General features: G+C 43.2%; 20 non-coding genes across 20 annotated transcripts in view; all 20 read right to left on the bottom strand.

Annotated features, from left to right (window-relative positions):
• LOC145882334 (5S ribosomal RNA) overlaps positions 1 to 66 on the bottom strand; it is a 119-nt gene extending 53 nt beyond the window's left edge. Inside the window, exon 1 of the ribosomal RNA XR_014393901.1 lies at positions 1 to 66. This exon is cut by the window's left edge and continues 53 nt beyond it. This is a non-coding gene — a ribosomal RNA (5S ribosomal RNA).
• Positions 67 to 475: 409 nt separating this feature from the next.
• LOC145882333 (5S ribosomal RNA) lies at positions 476 to 594 on the bottom strand. Its single transcript, XR_014393900.1, has one exon. It is a non-coding gene; the product is annotated as a 5S ribosomal RNA (ribosomal RNA).
• A 409-nt stretch (positions 595 to 1,003) lies between these two features.
• LOC145886681 (5S ribosomal RNA) lies at positions 1,004 to 1,122 on the bottom strand. The gene has a single exon (XR_014398266.1). It is a non-coding gene; the product is annotated as a 5S ribosomal RNA (ribosomal RNA).
• Positions 1,123 to 1,261: 139 nt separating this feature from the next.
• Positions 1,262 to 1,380, bottom strand: LOC145882332 (5S ribosomal RNA). The gene has a single exon (XR_014393899.1). It is a non-coding gene; the product is annotated as a 5S ribosomal RNA (ribosomal RNA).
• Positions 1,381 to 1,519: 139 nt separating this feature from the next.
• Positions 1,520 to 1,638, bottom strand: LOC145887677 (5S ribosomal RNA). The gene has a single exon (XR_014399268.1). It is a non-coding gene; the product is annotated as a 5S ribosomal RNA (ribosomal RNA).
• A 403-nt stretch (positions 1,639 to 2,041) lies between these two features.
• Positions 2,042 to 2,160, bottom strand: LOC145882331 (5S ribosomal RNA). Its single transcript, XR_014393898.1, has one exon. It is a non-coding gene; the product is annotated as a 5S ribosomal RNA (ribosomal RNA).
• A 409-nt stretch (positions 2,161 to 2,569) lies between these two features.
• On the bottom strand, positions 2,570 to 2,688 carry LOC145886571 (5S ribosomal RNA). Its single transcript, XR_014398156.1, has one exon. It is a non-coding gene; the product is annotated as a 5S ribosomal RNA (ribosomal RNA).
• A 139-nt stretch (positions 2,689 to 2,827) lies between these two features.
• Positions 2,828 to 2,946, bottom strand: LOC145882330 (5S ribosomal RNA). Its single transcript, XR_014393897.1, has one exon. It is a non-coding gene; the product is annotated as a 5S ribosomal RNA (ribosomal RNA).
• Positions 2,947 to 3,085: 139 nt separating this feature from the next.
• Positions 3,086 to 3,204, bottom strand: LOC145853905 (5S ribosomal RNA). Its single transcript, XR_014374790.1, has one exon. It is a non-coding gene; the product is annotated as a 5S ribosomal RNA (ribosomal RNA).
• A 409-nt stretch (positions 3,205 to 3,613) lies between these two features.
• Positions 3,614 to 3,732, bottom strand: LOC145882329 (5S ribosomal RNA). Its single transcript, XR_014393896.1, has one exon. It is a non-coding gene; the product is annotated as a 5S ribosomal RNA (ribosomal RNA).
• A 409-nt stretch (positions 3,733 to 4,141) lies between these two features.
• LOC145853904 (5S ribosomal RNA) lies at positions 4,142 to 4,260 on the bottom strand. Its single transcript, XR_014374789.1, has one exon. It is a non-coding gene; the product is annotated as a 5S ribosomal RNA (ribosomal RNA).
• Positions 4,261 to 4,399: 139 nt separating this feature from the next.
• LOC145885134 (5S ribosomal RNA) lies at positions 4,400 to 4,518 on the bottom strand. The gene has a single exon (XR_014396714.1). It is a non-coding gene; the product is annotated as a 5S ribosomal RNA (ribosomal RNA).
• Positions 4,519 to 4,657: 139 nt separating this feature from the next.
• On the bottom strand, positions 4,658 to 4,776 carry LOC145853902 (5S ribosomal RNA). The gene has a single exon (XR_014374787.1). It is a non-coding gene; the product is annotated as a 5S ribosomal RNA (ribosomal RNA).
• A 139-nt stretch (positions 4,777 to 4,915) lies between these two features.
• Positions 4,916 to 5,034, bottom strand: LOC145886464 (5S ribosomal RNA). Its single transcript, XR_014398049.1, has one exon. It is a non-coding gene; the product is annotated as a 5S ribosomal RNA (ribosomal RNA).
• A 139-nt stretch (positions 5,035 to 5,173) lies between these two features.
• Positions 5,174 to 5,292, bottom strand: LOC145882328 (5S ribosomal RNA). Its single transcript, XR_014393895.1, has one exon. It is a non-coding gene; the product is annotated as a 5S ribosomal RNA (ribosomal RNA).
• A 139-nt stretch (positions 5,293 to 5,431) lies between these two features.
• Positions 5,432 to 5,550, bottom strand: LOC145853901 (5S ribosomal RNA). Its single transcript, XR_014374786.1, has one exon. It is a non-coding gene; the product is annotated as a 5S ribosomal RNA (ribosomal RNA).
• Positions 5,551 to 5,959: 409 nt separating this feature from the next.
• Positions 5,960 to 6,078, bottom strand: LOC145882327 (5S ribosomal RNA). The gene has a single exon (XR_014393894.1). It is a non-coding gene; the product is annotated as a 5S ribosomal RNA (ribosomal RNA).
• Positions 6,079 to 6,487: 409 nt separating this feature from the next.
• LOC145853900 (5S ribosomal RNA) lies at positions 6,488 to 6,606 on the bottom strand. The gene has a single exon (XR_014374785.1). It is a non-coding gene; the product is annotated as a 5S ribosomal RNA (ribosomal RNA).
• A 139-nt stretch (positions 6,607 to 6,745) lies between these two features.
• On the bottom strand, positions 6,746 to 6,864 carry LOC145885133 (5S ribosomal RNA). The gene has a single exon (XR_014396713.1). It is a non-coding gene; the product is annotated as a 5S ribosomal RNA (ribosomal RNA).
• A 139-nt stretch (positions 6,865 to 7,003) lies between these two features.
• LOC145853899 (5S ribosomal RNA) lies at positions 7,004 to 7,122 on the bottom strand. Its single transcript, XR_014374784.1, has one exon. It is a non-coding gene; the product is annotated as a 5S ribosomal RNA (ribosomal RNA).
• Between the last annotated feature and the right edge of the window lie 378 nt (positions 7,123 to 7,500).

Genomic DNA, 7,500 nt, shown 5'->3' with positions numbered 1-7,500 from the left:
CCCGACCCTGCTTCGCTTCCGAGATCAGACGAGATCGGGCGTACCCAGGCTGGTATGGCCGTAAGCGAGAAACAATCTCTTGCTACAACATATATAGTCAAAGTGAGTGTGATAAACAGACATTGAACTTTCACCAATTAGATAAGCAGCTTGAACTTTGTGTCACTGAAAAAGTAGAAGAAATTACAAACACTGTTCCCATCACTTTTTAGCACAGGTAGTTGGATAAAATACAAACTTTATTTCCTTTCATCATTTGAACAGGGCAAAGGAGCACAAAGCACACACAAGCTGCATTCAGCAACAATATTCTTGTTTGTCTTATAAATACAAGGCAGATGCTAATTGAAAACACAAGGAAATTTGATCCTATTAAAAAGGCAGGAAGCTGCATTTAGTCAATTCATCATTAAATGCTTACTACAAGGCAGTGTTGCTGATGAAATAGTGCAGGGGCACACCCTCGTGGACAAAATGCTTACAGCACCTGGTATTCCCAGGCGGTCTCCCATCCAAGTACTAACCAGGCCCGACCCTGCTTCGCTTCCGAGATCAGACGAGATCGGGCGTACCCAGGCTGGTATGGCCGTAAGCGAGAAACAATCTCTTGCTACAACATATATAGTCAAAGTGAGTGTGATAAACAGACATTGAACTTTCACCAATTAGATAAGCAGCTTGAACTTTGTGTCACTGAAAAAGTAGAAGAAATTACAAACACTGTTCCCATCACTTTTTAGCACAGGTAGTTGGATAAAATACAAACTTTATTTCCTTTCATCATTTGAACAGGGCAAAGGAGCACAAAGCACACACAAGCTGCATTCAGCAACAATATTCTTGTTTGTCTTATAAATACAAGGCAGATGCTAATTGAAAACACAAGGAAATTTGATCCTATTAAAAAGGCAGGAAGCTGCATTTAGTCAATTCATCATTAAATGCTTACTACAAGGCAGTGTTGCTGATGAAATAGTGCAGGGGCACACCCTCGTGGACAAAATGCTTACAGCACCTGGTATTCCCAGGCGGTCTCCCATCCAAGTACTAACCAGGCCCGACCCTGCTTAGCTTCCGAGATCAGACGAGATCGGGCGTACCCAGGATGGTATGGCCGTAAGCGAGAAACAATCTCTTGCTACAACATATATAGTCAAAGTGAGTCTGATAAAACAGATATTTAGTCAATTCATCATTAAATGCTTAATACAAGGCAGTGTTGCTGATGAAATAGTGCAAGAGCACCCCCTCGTGGACAAAATGCTTACAGCACCTGGTATTCCCAGGCGGTCTCCCATCCAAGTACTAACCAGGCCCGACCCTGCTTCGCTTCCGAGATCAGACGAGATCGGGCGTACCCAGGCTGGTATGGCCGTAAGCGAGAAACAATCTCTTGCTACAACATATATAGTCAAAGTGAGTCTGATAAAACAGACATTTAGTCAATTCATCATTAAATGCTTAATACAAGGCAGTGTTGCTGATGAAATAGTGCAAGAGCACCCCCTCGTGGACAAAATGCTTACAGCACCTGGTATTCCCAGGCGGTCTCCCATCCAAGTACTAACCAGGCCCGACCCTGCTTAGCTTCCGAGATCAGACGAGATCGGGCGTACCCACGCTGGTATGGCCGTATGCGAGAAACAATCTCTTGCTACAACATATATAGTCAAAGTGAGTGTGATAAACAGACATTGCATTTTCACCAATTAGATAAGCAGCTTGAACTTTGTGTCACTGAAAAAGTAGAAGAAATTATAAACACAGTTCCCATCACTTTTTAGCACAGGTAGTTGGATAAAATACAAACTTTATTTCCTTTCATCATTTGAACAGGGCAAAGGAGCACAAAGCACACACAAGCTGCATTCAGCAACAATATTCTTGTTTGTCTTATAAGGCAGATGCTAATTGAAAACACAAGGAAATTTGATCCTATTAAAAAGGCAGGAAGCTGCATTTAGTCAATTCATCATTAAATGCTTACTACAAGGCAGTGTTGCTGATGAAATAGTGCAGGGGCACACCCTCGTGGACAAAATGCTTACAGCACCTGGTATTCCCAGGCGGTCTCCCATCCAAGTACTAACCAGGCCCGACCCTGCTTCGCTTCCGAGATCAGACGAGATCGGGCGTACCCAGGCTGGTATGGCCGTAAGCGAGAAACAATCTCTTGCTACAACATATATAGTCAAAGTGAGTGTGATAAACAGACATTGAACTTTCACCAATTAGATAAGCAGCTTGAACTTTGTGTCACTGAAAAAGTAGAAGAAATTACAAACACAGTTCCCATCACTTTTTAGCACAGGTAGTTGGATAAAATACAAACTTTATTTCCTTTCATCATTTGAACAGGGCAAAGGAGCACAAAGCACACACAAGCTGCATTCAGCAACAATATTCTTGTTTGTCTTATAAATACAAGGCAGATGCTAATTGAAAACACAAGGAAATTTGATCCTATTAAAAAGGCAGGAAGCTGCATTTAGTCAATTCATCATTAAATGCTTACTACAAGGCAGTGTTGCTGATGAAATAGTGCAGGGGCACACCCTCGTGGACAAAATGCTTACAGCACCTGGTATTCCCAGGCGGTCTCCCATCCAAGTACTAACCAGGCCCGACCCTGCTTAGCTTCCGAGATCAGACGAGATCGGGCGTACCCAGGATGGTATGGCCGTAAGCGAGAAACAATCTCTTGCTACAACATATATAGTCAAAGTGAGTCTGATAAAACAGATATTTAGTCAATTCATCATTAAATGCTTAATACAAGGCAGTGTTGCTGATGAAATAGTGCAAGAGCACCCCCTCGTGGACAAAATGCTTACAGCACCTGGTATTCCCAGGCGGTCTCCCATCCAAGTACTAACCAGGCCCGACCCTGCTTCGCTTCCGAGATCAGACGAGATCGGGCGTACCCAGGCTGGTATGGCCGTAAGCGAGAAACAATCTCTTGCTACAACATATATAGTCAAAGTGAGTCTGATAAAACAGACATTTAGTCAATTCATCATTAAATGCTTAATACAAGGCAGTGTTGCTGATGAAATAGTGCAAGAGCACCCCCTCGTGGACAAAATGCTTACAGCACCTGGTATTCCCAGGCGGTCTCCCATCCAAGTACTAACCAGGCCCGACCCTGCTTAGCTTCCGAGATCAGACGAGATCGGGCGTACCCAGGCTGGTATGGCCGTAAGCTAGAAACAATCTCTTGCTACAACATATATAGTCAAAGTGAGTGTGATAAACAGACATTGCATTTTCACCAATTAGATAAGCAGCTTGAACTTTGTGTCACTGAAAAAGTAGAAGAAATTACAAACACTGTTCCCATCACTTTTTAGCACAGGTAGTTGGATAAAATACAAACTTTATTTCCTTTCATCATTTGAACAGGGCAAAGGAGCACAAAGCACACACAAGCTGCATTCAGCAACAATATTCTTGTTTGTCTTATAAATACAAGGCAGATGCTAATTGAAAACACAAGGAAATTTGATCCTATTAAAAAGGCAGGAAGCTGCATTTAGTCAATTCATCATTAAATGCTTACTACAAGGCAGTGTTGCTGATGAAATAGTGCAGGGGCACACCCTCGTGGACAAAATGCTTACAGCACCTGGTATTCCCAGGCGGTCTCCCATCCAAGTACTAACCAGGCCCGACCCTGCTTCGCTTCCGAGATCAGACGAGATCGGGCGTACCCAGGCTGGTATGGCCGTAAGCGAGAAACAATCTCTTGCTACAACATATATAGTCAAAGTGAGTGTGATAAACAGACATTGCATTTTCACCAATTAGATAAGCAGCTTGAACTTTGTGTCACTGAAAAAGTAGAAGAAATTATAAACACTGTTCCCATCACTTTTTAGCACAGGTAGTTGGATAAAATACAAACTTTATTTCCTTTCATCATTTGAACAGGGCAAAGGAGCACAAAGCACACACAAGCTGCATTCAGCAACAATATTCTTGTTTGTCTTATAAATACAAGGCAGATGCTAATTGAAAACACAAGGAAATTTGATCCTATTAAAAAGGCAGGAAGCTGCATTTAGTCAATTCATCATTAAATGCTTACTACAAGGCAGTGTTGCTGATGAAATAGTGCAGGGGCACACCCTCGTGGACAAAATGCTTACAGCACCTGGTATTCCCAGGCGGTCTCCCATCCAAGTACTAACCAGGCCCGACCCTGCTTAGCTTCCGAGATCAGACGAGATCGGGCGTACCCAGGCTGGTATGGCCGTAAGCGAGAAACAATCTCTTGCTACAACATATATAGTCAAAGTGAGTCTGATAAAACAGATATTTAGTCAATTCATCATTAAATGCTTAATACAAGGCAGTGTTGCTGATGAAATAGTGCAAGAGCACCCCCTCGTGGACAAAATGCTTACAGCACCTGGTATTCCCAGGCGGTCTCCCATCCAAGTACTAACCAGGCCCGACCCTGCTTAGCTTCCGAGATCAGACGAGATCGGGCGTACCCACGCTGGTATGGCCGTAAGCGAGAAACAATCTCTTGCTACAACATATATAGTCAAAGTGAGTCTGATAAAACAGATATTTAGTCAATTCATCATTAAATGCTTAATACAAGGCAGTGTTGCTGATGAAATAGTGCAAGAGCACCCCCTCGTGGACAAAATGCTTACAGCACCTGGTATTCCCAGGCGGTCTCCCATCCAAGTACTAACCAGGCCCGACCCTGCTTAGCTTCCGAGATCAGACGAGATCGGGCGTACCCAGGCTGGTATGGCCGTAAGCGAGAAACAATCTCTTGCTACAACATATATAGTCAAAGTGAGTCTGATAAAACAGATATTTAGTCAATTCATCATTAAATGCTTACTACAAGGCAGTGTTGCTGATGAAATAGTGCAGGGGCACACCCTCGTGGACAAAATGCTTACAGCACCTGGTATTCCCAGGCGGTCTCCCATCCAAGTACTAACCAGGCCCGACCCTGCTTAGCTTCCGAGATCAGACGAGATCGGGCGTACCCAGGATGGTATGGCCGTAAGCGAGAAACAATCTCTTGCTACAACATATATAGTCAAAGTGAGTCTGATAAAACAGATATTTAGTCAATTCATCATTAAATGCTTAATACAAGGCAGTGTTGCTGATGAAATAGTGCAAGAGCACCCCCTCGTGGACAAAATGCTTACAGCACCTGGTATTCCCAGGCGGTCTCCCATCCAAGTACTAACCAGGCCCGACCCTGCTTCGCTTCCGAGATCAGACGAGATCGGGCGTACCCAGGCTGGTATGGCCGTAAGCGAGAAACAATCTCTTGCTACAACATATATAGTCAAAGTGAGTCTGATAAAACAGACATTTAGTCAATTCATCATTAAATGCTTAATACAAGGCAGTGTTGCTGATGAAATAGTGCAAGAGCACCCCCTCGTGGACAAAATGCTTACAGCACCTGGTATTCCCAGGCGGTCTCCCATCCAAGTACTAACCAGGCCCGACCCTGCTTAGCTTCCGAGATCAGACGAGATCGGGCGTACCCAGGCTGGTATGGCCGTAAGCTAGAAACAATCTCTTGCTACAACATATATAGTCAAAGTGAGTGTGATAAACAGACATTGCATTTTCACCAATTAGATAATCAGCTTGAACTTTGTGTCACTGAAAAAGTAGAAGAAATTACAAACACTGTTCCCATCACTTTTTAGCACAGGTAGTTGGATAAAATACAAACTTTATTTCCTTTCATCATTTGAACAGGGCAAAGGAGCACAAAGCACACACAAGCTGCATTCAGCAACAATATTCTTGTTTGTCTTATAAATACAAGGCAGATGCTAATTGAAAACACAAGGAAATTTGATCCTATTAAAAAGGCAGGAAGCTGCATTTAGTCAATTCATCATTAAATGCTTACTACAAGGCAGTGTTGCTGATGAAATAGTGCAGGGGCACACCCTCGTGGACAAAATGCTTACAGCACCTGGTATTCCCAGGCGGTCTCCCATCCAAGTACTAACCAGGCCCGACCCTGCTTCGCTTCCGAGATCAGACGAGATCGGGCGTACCCAGGCTGGTATGGCCGTAAGCGAGAAACAATCTCTTGCTACAACATATATAGTCAAAGTGAGTGTGATAAACAGACATTGCATTTTCACCAATTAGATAAGCAGCTTGAACTTTGTGTCACTGAAAAAGTAGAAGAAATTATAAACACTGTTCCCATCACTTTTTAGCACAGGTAGTTGGATAAAATACAAACTTTATTTCCTTTCATCATTTGAACAGGGCAAAGGAGCACAAAGCACACACAAGCTGCATTCAGCAACAATATTCTTGTTTGTCTTATAAATACAAGGCAGATGCTAATTGAAAACACAAGGAAATTTGATCCTATTAAAAAGGCAGGAAGCTGCATTTAGTCAATTCATCATTAAATGCTTACTACAAGGCAGTGTTGCTGATGAAATAGTGCAGGGGCACACCCTCGTGGACAAAATGCTTACAGCACCTGGTATTCCCAGGCGGTCTCCCATCCAAGTACTAACCAGGCCCGACCCTGCTTAGCTTCCGAGATCAGACGAGATCGGGCGTACCCAGGCTGGTATGGCCGTAAGCGAGAAACAATCTCTTGCTACAACATATATAGTCAAAGTGAGTCTGATAAAACAGATATTTAGTCAATTCATCATTAAATGCTTAATACAAGGCAGTGTTGCTGATGAAATAGTGCAAGAGCACCCCCTCGTGGACAAAATGCTTACAGCACCTGGTATTCCCAGGCGGTCTCCCATCCAAGTACTAACCAGGCCCGACCCTGCTTAGCTTCCGAGATCAGACGAGATCGGGCGTACCCACGCTGGTATGGCCGTAAGCGAGAAACAATCTCTTGCTACAACATATATAGTCAAAGTGAGTCTGATAAAACAGATATTTAGTCAATTCATCATTAAATGCTTAATACAAGGCAGTGTTGCTGATGAAATAGTGCAAGAGCACCCCCTCGTGGACAAAATGCTTACAGCACCTGGTATTCCCAGGCGGTCTCCCATCCAAGTACTAACCAGGCCCGACCCTGCTTAGCTTCCGAGATCAGACGAGATCGGGCGTACCCAGGCTGGTATGGCCGTAAGCGAGAAACAATCTCTTGCTACAACATATATAGTCAAAGTGAGTGTGATAAACAGACATTGCATTTTCACCAATTAGATAAGCAGCTTGAACTTTGTGTCACTGAAAAAGTAGAAGAAATTACAAACACTGTTCCCATCACTTTTTAGCACAGGTAGTTGGATAAAATACAAACTTTATTTCCTTTCATCATTTGAACAGGGCAAAGGAGCACAAAGCACACACAAGCTGCATTCAGCAACAATATTCTTGTTTGTCTTATAAATACAAGGCAGATGCTAATTGAAAACACAAGGAAATTTGATCCTATTAAAAAGGCAGGAAGCTGCATTTAGTCAATTCATCATTAAATGCTTACTACAAGGCAGTGTTGCTGATGAA

The sequence above is a fragment of the Salmo salar genome, chromosome 08 (genome assembly GCF_965601325.2).
Source record: "Salmo salar chromosome 08, fSalSal1, whole genome shotgun sequence".
Classification (NCBI taxonomy): Eukaryota; Metazoa; Chordata; class Actinopteri; order Salmoniformes; family Salmonidae; genus Salmo; species Salmo salar.
Note: the sequence above shows the minus strand (reverse complement) of the source record. Positions and strands in the feature narration are given on the sequence as shown.